This window comes from Camellia sinensis, chromosome 5 (assembly GCF_055761805.1).
Source record: "Camellia sinensis isolate YWXY chromosome 5, ASM5576180v1, whole genome shotgun sequence".
Classification (NCBI taxonomy): domain Eukaryota; kingdom Viridiplantae; phylum Streptophyta; class Magnoliopsida; order Ericales; family Theaceae; genus Camellia; species Camellia sinensis.
This window is the reverse complement of record NC_138965.1, coordinates 26972216-26995414: the sequence shown is the minus strand read 5'-3', so window position 1 is coordinate 26995414 and position 23199 is coordinate 26972216. Positions and strand designations below refer to the sequence as shown.

The following is a 23199-nucleotide window of genomic DNA, read 5'->3' as shown; positions in this document are numbered from 1 at the left end:
AATTGAACAGGTATGATACCTGTTGGTTTTGAATTCAAACAGATTTGAATCTGTTAATAATTCAAACAGATAGCAAAAAACGGGAAGGGCTATGTATGGGTGTGCACTAATTCCAAACTAGTTTATTTCTGTTTGAAAACGGGAAGGGCCCTGTTTGAATGTACAGAAAATCCAAATCAGTTTAATTTGAATTCTGGATTTTATTTTACCAAAAATAAAATTAAATTCAAATGTTTTTGGCCCAAAAAGATTATTATTGGGCCGAACAAACCACGCACCCGTGCCCAAGCCCAGGCCAACCCAGCCTGCCCAACCGGACGGACGACGGCGGCGCGCGCGCGTGTGTGGTGATTTTTGAGTCTAATGGGTCTAGCCTATTTTGCCCATAACCTCTCCCTCTAAAACACTTGGGTACCCCTTGGGGCACACCCCAAATATCTCACCCAAGCCTTATAAACCCTTTCAAAACTTCCCACCAAATCAATGTGGGACAAGCCAATTTACAACCTTAAGGAATTTCCACCAAAACTCCATTTCCATGGAGCACACTTTGGCTTCAATTTCCCATTCACTCGGTAATGGTTTTGAGCAACCAAATATACCACATGAATCACAACGCGGCATAGAACGCGTTACCACTTTGACCCGAGTAAACCGATGCTCGGGGCCCACCTAAAAAATAAACCAAACTTGAGAAAAAATTCTGGTTTTACCCAGAATTTTTCTACCATTTCCAACAATCCCCCACATGAATGGAATTTGATGACAACGAAAATGCAACAATATGCAGACTTTAATGAAAGAGTATAAGTCGAAAATATCTTGCATCAAGATAGGTAGTTTTCGGCCTTGAACCTTCCCTAGTGATAACCTATCGGACTTACTGGCTAACCAATGGACGCGATGCCTTGAATTATTCAGCCGTTTGTGTAAGCCAAGACAATAGATTTCACACAAAATATCTTCTAACACATCGTGGTTCTTACTGTTGTATTCATTTTGGCCTTGAACGCGCCTGGTTTTCATAAGTGTTTCTAGAGAATTTAGCCTCTTCATTCTCATAGAACCGGCCCCAGTTCAACACTCATATAGGTGATTCTTATTGTGAATATCTCCTTATACTCGTCTTGATTTTATGCCTTAATCAAGATATAAGTAATCATTAAAAGCAAAGCTTATCCTTATACCCCTGCATACAACATATGTTGCAGATATCACACTCACCATAGGAATGGGCAGGGAATTTTTAATCCCTTGGTGATTTCTGGTGAGCCATACATAACTTAGTTGTCCCTTTGAACTTAGTTCTTGGGATCTCCAGTCATATAAGTAGGGTTACCATTATGACGACTCTTATGTAATAGGCTTTAATCCCATCCCCTTCGATGAACTATACACTAGCTCTTTTGTCAAACCTTTTGTTAACGGATCTGCAATATTCTCTTTAGATTTTATATAATCTATTGAGATTATTCCGTTTGACAACAATTTCCTTACGGTATTATGTCGACGACGAATATGTCGTGACTTATCATTATACATATGATTCTGTGCCCTGCCTATTGTAGATTGACAATCACAATGAATGCAAATAGCTGGCACAGGTTTTGGCCACATTGGAATGTCTTCTAAGAAGTGACGAAGCCATTCTGCTTCTTCTCCTGCTTGTCCAAAGCAATGAACTCGGATTCCATTGTGGATCGTGCGATGCAAGTTTTTTTCGTGAATTTCCAAGAAACAGTAGCGCCTCCTAGAGTAAAGACATATCCACTTGTGGATTTTGAATCTTTAGTATTCGATATCCAATTTGCATCACAATAACCTTCAAGTACTACTGGATATCGAGTAAAGTTCAAACCAAGATCACGGGTGAATCTTAGATATCTAAGAACCCGAATGATCGCTTTCCAATGGTCTTCTCCGGGATTACTAGTGTACCTACTCAATTTACTAATAGCATAAGCTATATCAGGACGAGTACAATTCATTAGGTACATTAAGCTTCCAATGATTTGGGAGTATTTTAACTGAGACACTGTATCACTTTTATTTTTCGATAAATATAGACTGATGTCTACAGATGTTCTAGCTAAATTCAAATCATCCTTAATAAATTTATCAAGAATTTTCTCAATATAATGAGATTGAGATAATGCATATCCGTCAGATGTTTTAGTAATTTTCATTCCTAATATAACATCTGCGACCCCTATATCTTTCATATCAAATCTTTTGTTAAGCATTTGCTTAGTTGATTTGATCATGTTTTGACTGCTTCCAATGATAAGCATGTCATCCATATAAAGACAAATTATGACATATCCTTGGTCAGTGTTTTTAACATAGACGCATTTGTCACATTCGTTTATCTTAAACCCATTAGTAAGCATTGCATGATCAAATTTTTCATGCCATTGCTTAGGTGCTTGTTTTAATCCATAAAGAGATTTTACAAGTCGACAAACTTTCTTTTCTTGCCCTGATACGACAAACCCTTCGGGTTGTTCCATATAGATCTCTTCATTTAGATCACCGTTTAAGAAAGCTGTCTTAACATCCATTTGATGTATTTCTAAATTAAACAACGCTGCTATAGCAATAAGCATGCGAATGGATGTTATTCTTGTCACAGGGGAATATGTGTCAAAATAATCCAGACCTTCCTTTTGTCTGTAACCTTTAACAACAAGTCTTGCTTTATACTTGTCAATTGAACCATTTGCTTTCATTTTTCTCTTAAATATCCATTTATATCCAAGAGGTTTAGAACCCGGTGGAAGATCCACCAATTCCCAAGTATGATTTTGCATAATGGATTCAATTTCATTATTAATAGCCTCTTTCCACAAAGGTGCTTCAGGACCTGTCATTGCTGCCTTAAAGCTTTGAGGTTCATTTTCTAACAAGTATGTCAGAAAATCTGGACCAAAGGATTTTGATGTTCTCGCTCTCTTACTTCGTCTTGGTTCATCATCAGTTAAATCCTGTTGGTCGAGACCATTACTAGTCTCTTGTGTTTGATTGTCATTAGTCTCTTGACTTTGTGTACAATCATAAGTTCTTTTCTGTGAATTTAATTCTTGTCCTTTCTTATAAGGAAAGACATGTTCAAAAAACACAACATTCCTTGACTCTATAATAGTGTTCACATTTATATCAAGTATTTCTGATTTATAAGTCAAAAACCGATATGCACTACTATTCTGAGCATAACCAATAAACACACAATCTACTGCTTTTTGTCCAATTTTAGTCTTTTTAGGAATAGGAACTTCAACTTTTGCCCAACACCCCCACACTTTTAAGTATTTATAGGAAGGCGGTCGACCTTTCCATAATTCATAAGGAGTGCTGTTGGTTTTCTTGTGGGGTATTCTATTAAGAACATAATTAGCAGACAATATTGCTTCCCCCCACAAGTTCTGTGGTAAACCTGAACTTAGTAACATGGCATTCATCATTTCTTTTAGGGTTCTATTCTTCCTTTCAGCAATTCCATTTTGCTGTGGAGAATAAGGGGCTGTAGTTTGGTGAATAATGCCATGTTGTGCACAAAATTCATTTAATGGTGCATCATACTCACCACTCCTATCACTTCTAACCATTTTAATGGTTTTACCAAGTTGATTTTCAACTTCTGTTTTGTAGAGTTTAAACATTTCTAAGGCTTCATCTTTACTTCTAAGTAAAAAAACATAACAATATCTTGTGCAATCATCGATAAATGTTATGAAATACTTTTTGCCTCCTCTAGTTTGAATAAATTTTAAATCACATACATCAGTATGAATTAATTCTAGAGGTTCGGTTTTTCTTTCAACCGATTTAAATGGAGCCTTAGTTAGTTTCGCTTCTACAAAAATTTCACATTTATGATCAGGATTAATTTCAAACTTTGGTATATGATCTAAACCAATTAATCTACGCAAAGCATCAAAATTCACATGTCCTAATCTACCATGCCATAAATTTGACTCAAGAATATAAACAAAAGATGTGTTATTCTTATTCATAGCAACTTTCGGTACAATTGTCATTACATTCAACTTAAAGAGACCATCACTCATGTATCCCTTACCAACATACATACCACTCTTTGTTAATACAAATTTATCAGACTCAAATACAAGTCTAAAACCATTTTTGCTTAACAAAGACCCAGAAACTAAATTCTTTCGGATGTCAGGTACATGCAGTACGTTGTTGAGGGTTAGTTTTTTCCCTGATGTCATCTTCAAGATCATTTTCCCTTGTCCAGCCACAGTAGAAGTAGAAGAATTTTCCATAAAAAGTTGTTCACCATTTGTAGCCTCATTGTAGGTAGTGAACATTTTCTTGTCCGCACATATGTGACGAGTTGCTCCAGTGTCAACCCACCACTCTTTAGGATTTCCAACCAAGTTAGCCTCAGATACCACAGCAGAAAGGTTGATGTCATTCACTCCGTCAGAGATGTAATCCAATTCGGTTACATTGGCTTGATTGGTGGTCTTCTTACTTGTACTTCCATGATCCTTCTTAGGGCGGCGGCAGTCAGAAGCTCGATGTCCAGTTTTGCCACAGTTATAGCATTTTCCTTTGAATTTCTTGTTGCCATTGTTGTTGCCTTGTTTAGGACCATCTCCAGTAAACTTCCTCTTTTTGTTATGTGGTTTATGAACTTGTTCAACCACATTAGCCTTGGACTCAATGGGATTTTTCTCATTCATCTTTTCAGCCTTTCGGTTATCTTCCTCAATTCTTAATCTTACAATCAACTCATCCATGGTCATCTCTTTGCGTTTATGTTTTAAATAATTTTTGAAATCTTTCCAAGCCGGTGGTAACTTTTCCACTAAAGCAGCGACTTGGAATGACTCGCTAAGAGACATACCTTCTGAATGAATATCATGCAAAATTATTTGAAAACTTTGGACTTGAGATATTACCGTTTGGGAGTCTACCATAACAAAATCCAGAAATTTACCGACGACAAATTTCTTCGTGCCGGCATCTTCTGTCTTGTATTTCTTCTCCAAAGAATCCCACAATTCTTTTGCTGTTTTCAGAGGACTGTATACATTATACAGCATATTGTCAAGGCCATTTAGAATATAGTTTCTGCACGGGAAATCTGAATGTTTCCAAACATCTACAGTGGCAACAACTTGCCGATCACTTTCACCATCTTTAAGTGCTGGAGCCTCTTCATGGAGAAACCGGGCCAAATTAAGAGTTGTAAGATAGAACAGCATCTTCTGCTGCCATCTCTTAAACTCGGTACCGTTAAATTTTTTCGGTTTTTCTCTATGATTGATTGGTACATGAACATGGTTCTGGATAGGGACCGATGTAGGTGTAACAATAGAAGTACCACTGCCAGATGCAGTTTCAGTTGTAGTAGCCATAATCTCTGATTACAAAAATCAGAAAAAATTAAAACACAAATTAATTTTCTAGTTACTAAAACCAGAAAATAAATTATAACAACAAAATAATTTTATTTTCCTTGTTACTAAAACTAGAAAAATAAAATATCACAATAATTTTCTGTAATACCAAATAATATTCTGCAATTGTTAATGACACCAGTATATTAGTACTAGTTGTCAAAGAAAAGAGACAGTATATTACTACTATCTGTCAAATAGCATAAATCACTATTTGTTTTTCCAACCAGAATATTACTTTGAAAACACAGAAAATTAAATACAATGAAGATACCAAAAAAGGAATCTATCTTAAGATTGTTGGACAATCTTCACTGTATTTAAAAGATTTAATTCTATTGTGTACACAACAACAATTAGAATTTAAAGAAATAAAGAAAATGAGAGAATTTGTTTGATTACAAAAATCAAACTCGAAATAAAAATAAATAAATAAAAACAGATTTTATTTTGTTACAAAAACAAAATTTAAATCTGATTTTAATAAATAAAAACAACACTGAAAATAAATTAAATAACTTACTAGATTTAATTTGTTCGAATTATTTTCTGATCAAGTCCAGTGTTTGACATTGTGTCCTTAAGACAGATTCGTCCTCTCCACGGTGCTTTCAGAATTTGGACGTCTATCTCCCAGGATGAAATGATCTACCACAAACAATAGCAGCACTGCAAATTGTTTGCCTTACGAACACACTAAATGTTTATACTCTTTCTTTCAGAAATAAAATGCAACAAAATGAAGAATAGAATAAGTAGAGGTGAAATACGAAATTTCTGAATAAAAAACATCAAATGAGGGTGGTCCTATTTATAGATGTAAAGGTAGCTCTTGGTTTTAAATTGAACAGGTATGATACCTGTTGGTTTTGAATTCAAACAGATTTGAATCTGTTAATAATTCAAACAGATAGCAAAAAACGGGAAGGGCCCTGTTTGGGTGTGCACTAATTCCAAACTAGTTACAGAAAATCCAAATCAGTTTAAGTTGAATTCTGGATTTTATTTTACCAAAAATAAAATTAAATTCAAATGTTTTTGGCCGAACAAGCCCAACCCAACCACACACCAGCGCCCAGGCCCAGCCCAGCCCAGCCCGCCCGACCGGACGGCGGCGCGCGCGTGTGGTGATTTTTGGGTCTAATGGGTCTAGCCCATTTTGCCCATAACCTTTCCCTCTAAAACACTTGGGTACCCCTTGAGGCACACCCCAAATATCTCACCCAAGCCTTATAAACCCTTTCAAAACTTTCCACCAAATCAATGTGGGACAAGCCAATTTACAACCTTAAGGAATTTCCACCAAAACTCTATTTCCATGGAGCACATTTTGGCTTCAATTTCCCATTCACTCAGTAATTGTTTTGAGCAACCAAATATACCACGTGAATCACAACGCGGCATAGAACGCGTTACCACTTTAACCTGAGTAAACCGACGCTCGGGGCCCACCTAAAAAATAGACCAAACTTGAGAAAAAATTCTTATTTTACCCAGAATTTTTCTACCATTTCCAACATTTCTAACCTTTACTATATACTATATATTTTATGTGGAGGTTAAGGGTGCTTACTATGTTAATACAGAGCTTGTGAGTTGTGGGTGAAGTGAAGTGAAGTGAGGACAATATTGGAATGGAGTGATATCATTATATGTGGGTTGAGTATTGAGAGCTTCTATATAATTTGCTTGATTACATGGACCGTCTTAGTGTTGCTTATCTGTGGACAACTATTGGTCATGGTTACTTGATTCAGGTTTGGTGGAGTGGTGGTGGCCTCAAGTTGTGCCCTTCCAGGAGGTTTATTTCAACTGATTCACATGTGTTTGAATATGTTGCCTGGTGGTGGCTGCAACCTGCACCTTATCAAGTAACTTGTATGCGTTTTCCTAGCATGTCTTCCTTTCTTTCCGTTTTATGGTGTTATTGTTACTATAATTTTTTGCTCTATTTCCTACCTCTACGGGCTGTGTAGGGGGTTTTATTTTTGTTTTCTTGGGTTGGTAGGGTGAATAGGGCTGCTAATGCAGTGTTTTGGTGTTTTATTTTGATGTATTTATGGTGTTGGCAGTTGGTTACTGAATCCTGTTCAGGTCCCTTATCCACTATGGATGGACATGGTGTTTGAATAGCTGTTTGGGTATAGGTGCTGTTACGTGGCTGCCCTATTTTGATATGGATAGCTGGTGGTTGCTTCTTATTGTTGGCTACATAGTGTTGGCTTCATAGCCTTAATATGTGTGTTAGTTTTGTTTTTCATTTGTTTTGTTTGTGTTGGTGGTTTGTATAGCTGTGGTAGAACTTGGGTCATGCCCCTTTTAAATTTGTAATTTTTCTATTTTATTTTATGTCTTATTCATCCAAAAAAAAAAGTGACTAGAGGTGCTCCACCTCTTTTAAGGCTTAAGTTTGGCAAATTGGCATAACACAGAAAAATCAAAAAGTCACTCTCCTATTTAAGTCACATCATCTTATTTAAATCGCATCACCTCTCCACCACATCACTTCAAACTCAACTTATATTTCATAAAAAGTCAAAAAGTACACTTATTTAGAGCATCCCAAACAACCCCTAAATAAGCCTTGCAGTAGGTAATACTATCAAAAGCCAAGTGGATGGCTCTAAAGACTGCACGATGCTTATTAAGCCTCTGTTGGGAAGTGGGTTGGCTTTTTACTTTTTTGACTTTTTTGACTATTTTAGCCCAGCTAAAAAGTTTGGTTTAGGAAAGGCTTTTAGTTTTTTGGCTTTTTTGGTTTTTTTTGTGAGAAAAGAGTAATGATTATGGGTTGGATGTGATGTTTTGTTTCTTGTATCTAAAATAGCTTATTTTGTCTTTTGTAGCTAAAATAAACCAAAAAACTCTCGCCAAACGAGTTTAAAATTTTAAAATAGTACAAGCTGGTAAAATTTTAAATTAATTAGTAGTACAAGAACGTCGGTGAGAGAGAGGTGCGAGTTGAAAGATCAATCACCTTGAACATGCAATTAAACAGTTGAGTATGCACAATTATGATACAGTAAAATTTGAGAATTTCTTCCTATCTTCCAAAATCATACGGTGTGCAACTTTAAGTGACAGATAAGTACAATAAAATAAAATAAAAACATATTTTTGTTTACGTTTGACATGATATTCTTAAATTTGAGTTTATAAAATTTGATACTATTTCTTGAAATTAGTTACAATCTTATTCATAAGTTGATATGTATAGTGTTAATTTTACATTTTTCAACTATGTATAGAAAAATACATTTTTAACTTCAAATTTAAAGCCATCAAAACTAAAACTAAACTGCATAATATAAAAAAATAATCAAGTGTGAATATATTTTTATTTTATTTTCAAATAGTTGTATATAAACTTGATGTGTATTCAAATTGTTACCAAATTGAAGTTGTAATATTTTTTTATTTTTATTTTTTTGTAAAATATTAGAGTGTAATTGTTAGAAATATCATAATAATTTTTATTTATTTCTTTGTTACCAAAGAAGAAAATAGTGGGATTAAAGTAGTACTCTACTTTTTTGTAGATTGTCAAATTAACATATTTACTATAAAAAAAAAAAAAAAACTATTAACTGTTAAATTAATATTTAATTCATAAAGAATAATTTCTTGTTATTCGTTGAACTCTTATATAACATAGGAAAATGTTTGGTGGAGACGAATTCTGTGGCTCAAATGGCCTGAAAATGTCAAAACGACATCCTTTTGGCATTTTCGGACCATTTGAGCTACAGAATTAGTGACCACCAATCATTGCCGTATAACATATAACATAATACTAAATATTATATATATTTTTTCAATGCATTCTCGATGTACTTGTTAGAATATGTTAATAAAAAATAAAATGAAACATGATTTTAATTACTTTACTGTTGTTACATGAATTATGTGATTATTTCAAGTACATGCAAGCTGCCGAACACTCTCATAAAAACAAAAAAATAAAAAAACACGAGTTATTCGATTTAAAATTGAGTAAATAATATCTATTTATATCAATTCAATAGATTTATTATAATACCATTATTTATAATATTTGTAGTTGACATGTGTTTATTATTTTACTCGACTAATAATAATACCCGTGTCGAATTTTTTAAAAAATTGATTGCCGTATTCATATTGTATCATATTTGTATCCAATGTCTATATTCATACTTCATAACTTTTACATGGATGAATTTTTTTTTTTTTTTTTTTTTTTGGTTGATAAAAAAATCATGAAATTATTTGTTGGAAGTTAATTAAAATTTTTAAAATTTAAATTAAAAGTTATGTTTTTAAATTAAAAGACTCAAATCAAAAGACATACATGTCAAGGGACATGTCTACGGTTAATGGATATTTAATGTCTGCATGTAGAAGGCCACGCTACACATTTCGATATACAAAAATCTGACATTATTTTCCCTATATATTATATGCAGAGCACTCTGTTATTTTTCATATATTTTCTAGACAATCCAATACAGAGGCACTCTCATTTGGGACAGAGGGTTTCTCCATGTTTTTTATCTGTCTTTTATTTGTTTTTGTTTTTGTTCTTTTTTGTTTTTTGTTTTTTGTTTTTTGTTTTTGTTTTTTTTTTTTTTTTTTTTTTTGTGTGTTCGGCCTCCTTTAGTGGTGTGATAGTAGCTTATCCTCTCTGTAGATATAGCCTATGTATTTATTTTAAACTTATCTTATTATTGAACTCTTAAGATCGGCGTTTGTTTCGCAGTAGGGATTTTGTGTCTTGAAATATACATAATCACTACTACAAAAATAGTTAAAGATCACACTTTGACAAAAAAAAAGATCTCACTTTTATTGGAAGTGTGATAAAAAAAATTAGATTGATATTTTAATCACACTTAATTTGATTGAGTGTGATAATATTTATTTTTTATGTCACTTTTCAATTAAGTGTGATTATATATATATATTTTTAATCACACCTTCTAATTAAAGTGTGATTATATATACACTACTACTTTTTAATCACACTTTTTAAACAAGTGTGATTATATATATATATTTTTTAATCACACATTCTAATTAAAGTGTGATTATTTATATATTTTTTAATCACACATTCTGATTAAAGTGTGATTATATATACACTGCTACTTTTTAATCACACTTTTTAAACAAGTGTGATTATATATATATTTTTTAATCACACATTCTAATTAAAGTGTGATTATTTATATATTTTTAAATCACACCTTCTAATTAAAGTGTGATTATATATACACTACTACTTTTTAATCACACTTTTTAAACAAGTGTGATTATATATATATATTTTTTTTAATCACACATTCTAATTAAAGTGTGATTATTTATATATTTTTTAATCACACCTTCTAATTAAAGTGTGATTATATATACACTACTACTTTTTAATCACACTTTTAAATAGGTGTGATTATATATATATTTTTTAACCACACATTCTAATTAAAGTGTGATTATTTATATATTTTTTAATCACACCTTCTAATTAAAGTGTGATTATATATACACTACTACTGTTTAATCACACTTTTTAAATAAGTGTGATTATATATATATATTTTTTTTAATCACACATTTTAATTAAAGTGTGATTATATATACATTACTACTTTTTAATCACACTTTTTAAATAAGTATAATTATATATATATATATATATATATATATATATATATATATATATATATATATATATATTTAATCACACTCCCTAAATAGGTGTGATTGTATAAAATATTTCAATTTGATTTTTATATAAAATATACAATTCCCAAATCCGCGCCTCTATTCTACCCATGAATGATAGAGACGACTCACTACTAGAAAATGAGGCGTTAGACACGGAACTTTTTCACCCATTTTTTCATCTTCCTATCTCTCTGTCTCTGTCTCTCTTCTCTTTCTCTCTCACTCATCACTCTTCTCTGTCTGTCTGTCTGTCTCTTTCTCTCTGTGTCTCTGTCTCTCTTATTTTTCTCTCTCTCTCTCACTCATCACTCTTCTCTATCTGTCTGTCTGTTTGTCTCTCTCTCTTTCTCTCTTTCTCTCTGTGTTTCTCGTTCATCTCTCTTCTGTCTATCTCTCTCATCTCTCTTCTCTCTCTGTCTCTCTTCTCTTTATCTCTCTCGCTCATCTTTCTCTGTCTCTCTCTCGTTTATCTATTTTCGCTCTTTTTTTTTTCTCTCTCTTTGTCTATATCTTTTTACCCATTTTTTCATCTTCCTCTCTCTCTTCTCTTTCTGTCTCTCACTCATCACTCTTTTCTTTCTGTCTATCTGTCTCTCTCTTTCTCTCTGTGTCTCTCACTCATCTATCTCTTCTCTCATCTCTTTTCTCTCTCTATCTCTTCGCTCATCTATCTTCTCTCTATCTCTCTCATCTTTCATCTCTCTCTGTCTTTCTCGCTCATCTTTCTCTGTCTCTCTCTCGTTTATCTATTTTCGCTCTTTTTTTTTTCTCTCTCTTTGTCTATATCTTTTTACCCATTTTTTCATCTTCCTCTCTTTCTTCTCTTTCTCTCTCTCACTCATCACTATTTTCTTTCTGTCTATCTGTCTCTCTCTTTCTCTCTGTGTCTCTCACTCATCTATCTCTTCTCTCATCTCTTCACTCATCTCTCTTCTCTCTATCTCTCTCATCTTTCATCTCTCTCATCTTTCATCTCTCTCTGTATTTCTCTCTCATCTCTCTTCTTTATCTCTCTCTCTGTCTCTCTCGTTCACCTCTCTTCTCTCTATGTCTCTCTTGCTCACCTCTCTTCTCTCTATCTCTCTCTCTGTCTCTTTCGTTCATCTCTTTTCTCTCTCAGTCTCTTTTTCTGTCTCCCACTTTCTATCTCTTTATCTTTTTGTCCCTCTCTCTCTCTCTTTCTCTCTCTCTCTCTCTCTCTCTCTTTCTCCCTCTGTGTTCGCGTTGCTCACTCTCTCTCTTCCGTCTTCTCTATTTACTGAGCTCCCTCTTGATTTATCTATCCACTACAAGAAAATGCACTTTTAGCGACCACTTTGTCTCTCTCTCGCTCATCACTCTGTCTTTGTCTCTCTCTCTCTCTCTCTCTTTCTCTCTCCTCTATCTGTCTCTCACTCATCTCTCTTTCTCTCACCACCCATCTCCTTCACCATCTTCACCACTATTGCAAACGCCATTCCACTACCACCATTATTACCACTGTCACCACTTCACCTCTACGACTACCATTATTACTACCATTGCCACCACTACCATTACTGCCACTACTACTACCATTACCTCTCATTCACCTTTGCCACTTCATCTACTCTACCACTACCACAACTTCACCACTAATCTCCTTCGCTACCACCACCACCACCACCACCATCATCTCTTATCTACCACCTTCACCATTACTGCCACTACTACTACCATTACCTCTCCTTCACCCTTGCCACTTCATCTACTCTACCACTACTACAACTTCACCATTAATCTCCTTCGCCGCCGCCACCACCACCACCACCACCACCATCTCTTATCCACCACCTTCACCACTACTACTACTCCCTCTCCTCTACCACAAAAAATTAGTTCATGATTTTTAATAACAAAAAAAAAATAGGCCGTAGAAAAATATTTTTCATTGACCACAGAAAATTATCTTTTATTTTAGTGGAAAATATTTTTTATTAAAATATTACCCCTACTTCTACCAAATAGAAAATAATAATATTTTTTTCATTAAAATAAAAATGAAACAAATAAATTTTCAATCTTAGTAACTAAAAAAAAAAAGATTTTTTTTTAAAAAAAATTCATTAACTACAAAAAAATATATATTTTAACAAAAAATAATTTTTTTTGATGACGACAACCCCGTAGCAAAAAAAAAAAAAAAAAAAAAATTAAACGACATTATTTTATTATTTAAATTTTATTTTTGACAAAAAAAAAATTATTTTTTATTCCCGCCCCGCTCCCCTCCCCACCTTTTTTTTTTTCTATTCCCGCTCGGCGGAGGAGCAGCCGAAAGGGCAAACGAGCCCTAGCAGTCACTTGAACCAGTCCAAACCCAAACCATGGATCAAACTCTCATCCTTCTCCGCCCATAATACGCCCTCCCTCCCTCCCTCCCTCAAACCCCAAATCTAGGGCTATGTTTTGGAGAAGATTGAGCTGTCACCACCACCGACCACCCGCCACCACCATAATACGCCCATAATACGCCCACCATCCACCACCCGTTACCACTATCACCACCATACACTCACTACCACTCACCACCCGCCACCGTCACCGTCACCCACTCACTCACCCACCATCACCACCCGCCACCTACCTGCCACCACCAGCCACCGTCATCCACCCACCTACCCACCCACCCACCGCCACCACCGTCACCCACTCACCCACCACCTACCTGCCACCACCACACACCTGCCACCACCATCGACCACCCGCCACCACCACCACCCACCCGCCACCGTTATCCACCATCGACCACCCGCCACCACCACCACCCACCCGCCACCGTTATCCACCATCGACCACCCGCCACCCACCACCACCACCACCACCACCCACCCGCTACCGTCATCCACCCTAAAGCAGAACGGATTTTGAAAATGTGTTAGACACAATTGTCCTATTAGGACATTTCAAGAGTCAGGATTCATTTGTGTATTCACATGAATGGCTCAGATAACCCCTTTAATTTTATATCAATCCTAAATATATACCTTCCCGCCCAAACATGCCTCATCCTTACCCACGTCTAGAGATGGCAATCTGAAACCGGCCCGACGGTGACCCGATCTCCCGACCCCGAATTCAGTGGTTATTTACCGAAAAATATCCCCTACGGGCCGGGAATGGTATTCAAAAATTCATCCCTGATGATATCCGGGCCGGGGACGGGGACGGGGATAGGTGTTTCAGACCCGGCCCCGGCCCCGCCCCCCGACCCCGCCACCGCCACCGCCCCGCTTAGTCCCCTAGCTGAAATTACGATTTTGTCCCTGGATATATATATGCTTGATTTTTGTTTAGGTTTGACACAGACACACATTCAACCTCCCAATTACGGCGCTCCTCCCTCTCTCTCACACTCGCCGCTGGTCTCTCCCTCTCTCTTTGATCTGTCACCGCTGCGCCTCCCTTCTCACCGACGGCGATCCTCTGTCACCACCGAGCCTCCCTTACCGCCTCACCTCTGCCGTTTACCGTTTTACCTCCCCGTCTCTCTCTCTCTCTCTCACACACACACACGACGACGGGGCTGTTGCTCTCTCCCTCACCGCGGATCCTCCATCACCGCCGCTGCTCTCCTCCGTCGCTACTCAGTGCTCTCTCTGTTTAGGTATCTCTCTCTCTCTCTCTCTCTAGGGATTTCGATCTAGGGTTTATATATATGTCTATATTATATATATATATATATATACATCTGAGTGTATATAGGGTTTCGATTAAGGGTTTCGATCTGAGTGTATATATATATTTCGATCTAGGGCTTCGATCTAGGATTTTCTTCAAACTCTTTTTTTTTTGTTTTCTCTAAATTTATTTTATATATATATATATATATAAATATATCTGTTTATATATTTTTATTTTAGATCTGTTTATTTTTAGATCTGTTTATAAAAAAAATTTATTTATTTTAGATCTGTTTATAAAAAAATGTATTTATTTTAGAATCTTTCATTTTGAATGCCTTGAAGCCTTCAATCTGCAGAAATTGATTCAATTTTACTTTAATCCCATTCGAGAACAAATTGTATCTTTAATCAGTTTCTGAATGAGTATGAACATATTACTGGGATGATAACTTTGGTCTACATGAATGCTGCAACAATGGACAACATTAAGAGCTTGTGAAAGTCTGGGATTTGAGACAGAAAAATCTCAACAATTCCCAACCCAATCATGTATGGGTTATTGGAAAAACTGCACTGAGCTTCACGACTTCTAATGTGATAGCAATTTGACTTTTTTATGGCCCTGAAAAACCATCACATTTCATAGTTATATATTATGTGAACATTTCATTTCTTTTTTTTTATATAGATAAATTACACTGTTGGCCTAAACTGTGCTTACTTGGAGCATTCATGGTAATTTTGCTCCCTCTCTGTTGTATTTCACATTCGGAGGAAATCGTGATTTCCCTTCAAATCTCAGGTTCTAATTCTCCCTCTCTCTCTCTCTCTCTCTCTTTCTTTATGATTACGGTCAACTGTTTTGTCAATGGCATGCTTGCTGCAGGCATATGAAAATTAGGGAGCTTATGCATATGTTTAATGCAATTAATTGGCATATGCTATATGAAAAGGCTAATTTTCTAGAATTAAAAATTTAGAACAGCATAGCCCTCATATTGCTCAATCACAAGCCATTCAACAGTCCATGACTGTGGAATTAAAGGCAAGGTAAGGACCCCTATCTTATCCCTCTTTTTTTTTTTTTTTTTGATTTGAGATTGTGATTATGTTTGCATGGCTGATTTCTGTCTTTGTGCTTGTTTGAATGTACTTTCTAAAACGATGTTTCTGTTTTTATTTTAAATTATATTTTTGGATAAGAAAAATCACAAAACACATTACTGGTGGGTGGTAGTTTTGAAATGTGAAGCAAAATTGAAGTTGGGGTGTGAGTTGTAATTTGATATGAAAAAAGTTAAGTTATTTGAAATGAAACAAAAGTTCAAATATGATATGAAGTAGAGTTTTTCCAATTTGGAATTGCTGAACTCCAAATGACAATGAATATATGTAATTTTATTTTATTTTATTATGCATGCCAATATGTTTTTTGCTCTTGACAATGATATTGAAATGATTGCAATGATTTTTGGGGTTCTTATAGCTTGTGTGTATATTTGGACTTTGGTGGCATATATGTTGGAGAGGTGTGTTGTGCATCACAAGTGACTAATGTTGCCTTGCTTGATGGACTAAGAAACAGTTCCAAGTTATGTGCTAAAGTGCTGTAATGAAATTAATTTTACGATTTTGTTTCATGTCATTGAATGCGATGAGATAATTGGAACTATGAACTACGTTTTTCTGAGATGTATTAGATTGCTTTTTGGTGCATGTGGCTTTTGATGTGTTGGACTGTTGATCTAGCAACAAGTTAATTTAAGGATCCTTGATTTTATACTAATCCTTTCTCAACAATTTTTTTTTCCCTTTAAAATCAAAATGCTGCTATCCCTCGGTATGCTTTTATAATGGTTATGAGAGTTTCTTTTGCTACTGTGCGTCATTTGGGGAACTTCTAGAGTGTGTTACATGAGTTTGTTTAAATTGGGAGGATGCTTGTGTCTATTTAAATTGGAAAGGGCAAACGAGCCCTAGCCGTTCGCAAAGCAATGTATAGTCCTGTCTATGCACGTATATGTATTCACCACCTTCACCACATCTCCTAAATTTCTTTATTTTTTTATTATTTTATTTTATTTTTATTGGCTGTTGTGTTTCTGGTTCTAGTTCTAGACCCACTTTGATTTGTTTTGTTGTTTTTATGGCCTGTTGTGTTTCTTGTTCTAGACCCACTTGATTTTGTTTTGTTGTTTTGTTTTTCTATTGGATATTCTGTTGATTCAGTCCTTATGTTGGGTATGTATTGTAATGTTTGACAAAAAATAGCATAGAAAACATGAACCAGCTTAGATTACCCAAACTTGTAGGAATGGGCCATAATTGAAATGGGGTTTGATTGAAATTTGTAAATTTTTAAAAAGGGAACATGTAAGAGTTTCTGAATTAATTCTGGTTATGTCAAAATTCTGGGAATAGATATTGATTATGGTTGTCTTCATTGCTGCTTGTTACCTTGAACACCTAATGACATTTATACCTGGGCAGAACCTCATTATTTTTCTTCTCTTCTCTTCATTTCCTCCCATTTCTTCTTTTTCCAGCTCACTATTTCAGAATTTTATTTTTTTTTGTTAGGTCATTTTTTCTGCTAATTTTTTTCCTTTTGCTTCCAGGTTCTAGTTTTCTTCTCTTGTCCTTCATATTCTCTGATTTTCTGCTCTGTTTTGCTGATTTTCTGCTTTGGTTTTCTCCTCCCTTCTACTAGTTTGTTGCTATCTTGAAATTGGAACAATTGTTGTGGAGTTCTCATGCATAAAAGTTCCAAATTGAGAATAACAAAGCTTAAAATGAGAAGTAGACCAAGCATAGAAAGTATCTTGAGGGTTATGCAACCTCGTTTTCAGGTTTCAAGAAATATAGGTCAGTTCCTGCATTTTTGACGTATAACAGAAAGTTACGAAAAAATCACGAACAATGTCAAATTTTTGGTGTCCTTCGACATGAAAACAAACTATTTAAATGACAATTAGTGGTTTTGGAGTTTAGAAATAGATTATAAATGAAGATCACAAACAAATGGAAAACAAAATTTGATGTCAAAGACCCAACTAATGGAGCTTGAAAAGGGGAAAGGGGAAAAAAAATTAATAATAATTTCCTACCATTGATGTTGATGTGATGTGTAGGATTGAGATGTTTACTTTTTTGATATTTGTGGGATTATAGACAGTATGGAACGAGGGAGAGCAAAGAAGTTACAGTTAATGGAGAGAGTTCAATTTGATTTGCTTCAAGTTATGCTCATTGGGATTGTTTTCTATGCTCTCTCAGATTGGTTCATGGTGGTATATTCATGAAGATTTTATCAAAACCGAAAATTTATACTATCACTCTAATTGTGCAGGTTATGCAAAGGGATTATAAACTCAGTTCGTATTCATTGAATTCTGTTTCAGCACGCTTTGTTAATGAGCAGGCAAGGTTTATGTTTTCCTCTCTCTCTCTCTCTCTCTAAATTTATTTATTATTTTTTAATTTGTAATATTGAGAGTATGTTCAACATTAGTTACAGTTCATAATCAGCATTAGAGATTAAAATTATATGTTATTCTAAGCATTATAGTTTGTTAATGTGATGGGCCAAAATTCTTCTTTATGCTGCATTTCTATTTTCTACAAAGCACATGCCTTATTATATTGATAGAATTTAATTTGCGGGTCATACATTTTGATTTCCATATGTGGTCTTTAGTTGTAATGGAAAAACTAGAATCAGCTCAATCAAGTTCCAGAAATCTAATTCTCAGTGGAATGGTAAATTCATGTTCTCTTATGTCTATTATAATTTATATGTATGTCAATGTTTGGTTTAGAGGTTCAAGTTCACTCAGTAATAAGGATGGGCAAAAGTCGAGTGTGTCGTGTACTTATACATAACCTTGACAAACAAAATTAGCTAAACAGAGAGAAGCACTAATTTAGTAAAAGCACAAAACTTGGATTTATTTTGGTTGTGCTTTGTTTGATATGATGAAATTGGAGAAAAGTAGCAGCCAAGAAGTTGTGAACATGAAGAAACAGATGATGTATTTGAGGTAGATTTATATAATTGTGATATATTCAATGTTTTTCTCTAGGAAGAAGAGTTATACAAGTCTTGGTTAAAAGTTTGCATAGTTTAAGCTAGCACGCACATTTAGGCTTTGGATTATAGATTTGTAGACCTAAGAAAATAAAGGGGAAGAAGCTGAATTTATTTCTTTAATTTCATTTTCAATTCCCTTGATAAATCCAAGATCTGAAATAGCATTAGAATGTTGCTGTTTATAATGTATGCAATTCAGTTTCTATTGTCATGTACATTCACTAATTGATTGTGGTAAAGCAACAGAATTATTTGAAATGTTTGGTTGCTTTCACAATGGTTTTAAAGTAGCACATTGAACAACTACAAGTGAAAATCTACCAGAGGCTAGAGGCATTAACAATTCTAATTGAAATTTTCCAATTCATTCTTTTGCTTCTATGTTCAAGTATTTGGGAAAAAATATAGTCATTTCAATTCTTCATCAGTGTGAGTCACATTCATTCCTGCGCAAGCTAAGATTGGTAATTTATTCGAACAACTGTGACTTACATATTGGAAGTTTGTTATGGAACGATGGATATCTTTTAAGTATGCTCTTGTTCTTGGAAATCATACCTTACAACTATTTGTTATTTGTTGTCAATGTAGAAAACCTTTTTCTTTTCTCCGTTCAATTGGATTTGCAGCCGGTACTTCTGTCTGTGCCAAGTAACAAGTCCTCGCATCCTACATTTTATCTTTGTGCTTGTGCCTTTTTGTGACTTGAATTACATTACTCTCTTTATTGTTAAGCTTGCTCATCTTTGTTTAAGCACACTATTTGATCACTTAATCTCATATTCATGATGTCTCTACTACTCTCTGCTACAATGTTAAATCTATATACTATGTTATAATGGCAGGGATACGTGGGATCTAATAAGAAAAGAAATAGAGTTCTTCATTCAGTACTGAAGTCCACTATATAGACATGTTTCATCCACACACAAACTCTCTTATGTACAACAAGGTTGCTTCAAAACAAAAAACCATCTACAAAAAACACTGAAGTTAGATCTGCTTTTCGAATTTCGTTAACACTTCAATTAGGACCCCAATAGCTCAAATACATCACTGTCCAGAGAGATTCCTCAGCTTGTTTGTATCTGTTATCATTGCTATCCTTATCAGCTTTGTTATAGGCCAATTGATTATAAGCACCGACATTTGTTCTCACCTGCTTAGAAGATCCAGAAGGGAAGGCAGAAGTAGAAGCAGAGTCATGACTTGCTTTCATGGCTAAGTCACACTTCGGAGACTTCTCTTTGATTCTCTGCATCACTGGTAAAAACACCCTGCTCATGCTCTTTGATATCGTTCAAAACCAATAAGACTACGTAGTCTCTTGAAAGAGAGTTGAAAGATGGCTTCAAAATATAAGAGGTTTGGTGGTTTGTGGCCCTCAAGTTTTAGGAAGGCGGGGGCTGAATTTGGCTTGAAGTTATATTTATATATAGACGACATAGAAAAGACAAAGATGGGTTCAACATTTAAAAAATGCTCCACCCGTTGAATGAAATCTAGTGTAGATTTGATTGATGTATATTCCATCCTATGGTTCAATGCCTTCAAATTAATGGTTATGATTGAAGAACCACTTGGCCTCGTGAACATATTTCATATTTTAGCGCATAAAAACAGTAACAATGTTGGAGTTAAGCCAAAAACATAGTAAAAAATAATTGCCACTCAATTAAACTGTATCATGATTTAAGGCATGTTTTGCTAATATTTGTTTACACTAATAAATTAATATAACCAATATTTATTTACACACATAAATGTTATGTCCAGGTTCCAGTGGATCTTGTCATTGACAATTCTGTTCAGGTTGATGTGGCAGGAAGTGAATGCAATGCAGGTAAATATGGGGCTTGAATTTCAGAGAAACAAGGAGAGGTTTGTTTTTCTGAAGTGGGGTTCCAATGTTTTTCACAATATGCTCATTGTTCCTCCTGGTTCTGGTATTGTCCACCAGGTAAGACTTTGGCATCATTAGTGCATCAAGGGTATTTCTATATCTAGATGTTATACTGTTGTTAAAGGAAAATTCTCATGGCAAGGTGCAAGAATTTGACCTTAAGGTGGTATGAATGGTTTACTCTTAAAAGGGCCAAAACATTAGATAGGTATAGGCTCAATACATGAGGTTTGCAATGTTTAACTATTTATGGGGCTTCCAGAGTAAAGCCACATTTACCTCTAGCCTCTTGTAAATCATAGTCCAAATTTTCTCATTTTTTTAGCACTATAATATTATTTGGTAGGTTTGGCATTTAGCAAGTGACTCTGGTAATTTTCAAGTTAATCTTGAATACCTTGGATGGGTTATTTTCTACACAAATGGCATTCTGTACCCTGATAGCGTGGTTGGAATTGATTCCCATACAAATATGATTGCTGGCTTAGGAGTTGTTGGCTGGGGAGTTGGAGGAATTGAATCTGAGGCTACAATGCTTCGCTAGGTATTTTGAGATAATAATGTATTTTCTTTATGATTTTCTATACGCTTGTGCCAATTGTTAGTGTTTGCAGTTATTCTTTGGTAGATAGACATGCATGAAATGGGTAGCTGTTTTTTCTTCTTTTTCCTCCAAAGGTGCAAAAGAAAATGCAGCTTCTGCTTCTTCAAAACCTGCTGCTGGTGCTGGTGATAGTAACTGCAATGTATCCCCCCCTCCCAAAAAAAGAGTAAATTTTTGAGTTTTTATTTATTTATTTATGGGTACCTAGAATTATGGTTCAACAGTAATAATAATATATATTCACAAAAAGATCGTCCACAAGCTGTATTGAAATTTATCATTTTTAAATATTGTGCTCATTAGTGACCTTCTAATTACAATGTCATTGACATTGAGCTGCTGTGGCATCTAATTTTTAATTACTTCCAAAAGAATTAAGATCAAGCAGAAATAATTAATGTTTCTATTTTGGTTTGTTGAATTAACTTTTTAGTTTATTCATATGCATCAGCGGTTTCTGGATTAATTTGTGTTTTTATTTTTCAGGTCAGAATTTTTTTTGGAGATGCAAAATATGGTCCAAGAATTAAAGAACTTAGTTTTTTTAAGTTTTTTCATTTTTTAATATATGTAAGCATAGTTAATTTTTTATTATTTAATTCCTTTGTATATACTTTTGAATATTTAATTTTCATTTATGAAATATATGACGTTATTCTATTCAATGTGGTTATGATTCAAAATATAATATATAGTGTGTATTACATTATTCAAATGTGCATACAAAAATAATATTGATTATTTTTCAAATATGTAGCACCTTTTTTTATCACAGATTTTATTAGTTATTAATCACACTTAAAAGATGTGATCTAAATGTTATTAATCACACTTAAAAGATGTGATGTAAATATTTTTAATCACACTTAAAAGGTGTGATCTAAATGTTATTAATCACACTTAAAAAGTGTGATTAAAAATGATCATTTTTAATCACACTTCCAAAGATCACACTTAAAAGGTGTGATCTAAAGTTTTTAATCACACTTAAAAGGTGTGAACTAAAGTTTTTAATCACACTTAAAATGTGTGATCTAAATATTTTTAATTACACTTAAAAGGTGTGATCTAAAGTTTTTAATCACACTTAAAAGGTGTGAACTAAAGTTTTTAATCACACTTAAAATGTGTGATCTAAATATTTTTAACCACACTTAAAAGGTGTGATCTAAATGTTTTTAACCACACTTAAAAAGTGTGATCTAAATATTATTAATCACACTTAAAAGGTGTGATGAAAGCATTTTTTAATGACACTTAAAAAGTGTGATTAAAAATGACCATTTTTAATCACACTCCTAAAGACCACACTTTAATAAAACTTAAAAGGTGTGATTAAAAAACATACATCACACCAAAAAAGTGTGATCTTTATCTATATTTGTAGTAGTGATAATTGCTCCTTAGTGCTTTCATTTGAGATTTTTACTTTATTTAGTGTAAGTTTTAATTTTGTTGAAATGGATTTTTTTGTAAGTGCAATTTGACTTAAATGGAAATGTCTATTAAGAAAAAAAAAAAACTGATATTTTGAATTGTATTTTCAAAGCCCTACTTTGCTTACTAAAACTTGTAGGAAGAAAGGCAAATATAGCTTTAGGACGACTTACATATTTGTCGTTAATGTAACATTCAAACTGTTAGTATATATTATACATTATATTAGCTGTATATTTTAATTGTAAAGTATTATATTAAAATCACAAGCTTTAATTATGTTGTCTACATAGTGCACATTTTCTGTCTTTACTTTCAGTTCTTTTAGCAACTTCTGTACACTCTTCTCTCTATAAAGGAGAGTCATCTTCTCCTTGTATAAACAT

General features: G+C 34.2%; 1 long non-coding RNA gene across 2 annotated transcripts; it reads left to right on the top strand.

Annotated features, from left to right (window-relative positions):
* Positions 1-17331: 17331 nt before the first annotated feature.
* On the top strand, positions 17332-22041 carry LOC114293962 (uncharacterized). Of its 2 annotated transcripts, none has more exons than XR_014329271.1 (4): positions 17332-18205; positions 19461-20135; positions 20646-21316; positions 21451-22041. It is a non-coding gene; the product is annotated as an uncharacterized LOC114293962 (long non-coding RNA). The 2 variants fall into 2 exon arrangements; XR_014329270.1 differs by having other exon boundaries at positions 17341-18200.
* The last annotated feature ends 1158 nt before the right edge of the window (positions 22042-23199 follow it).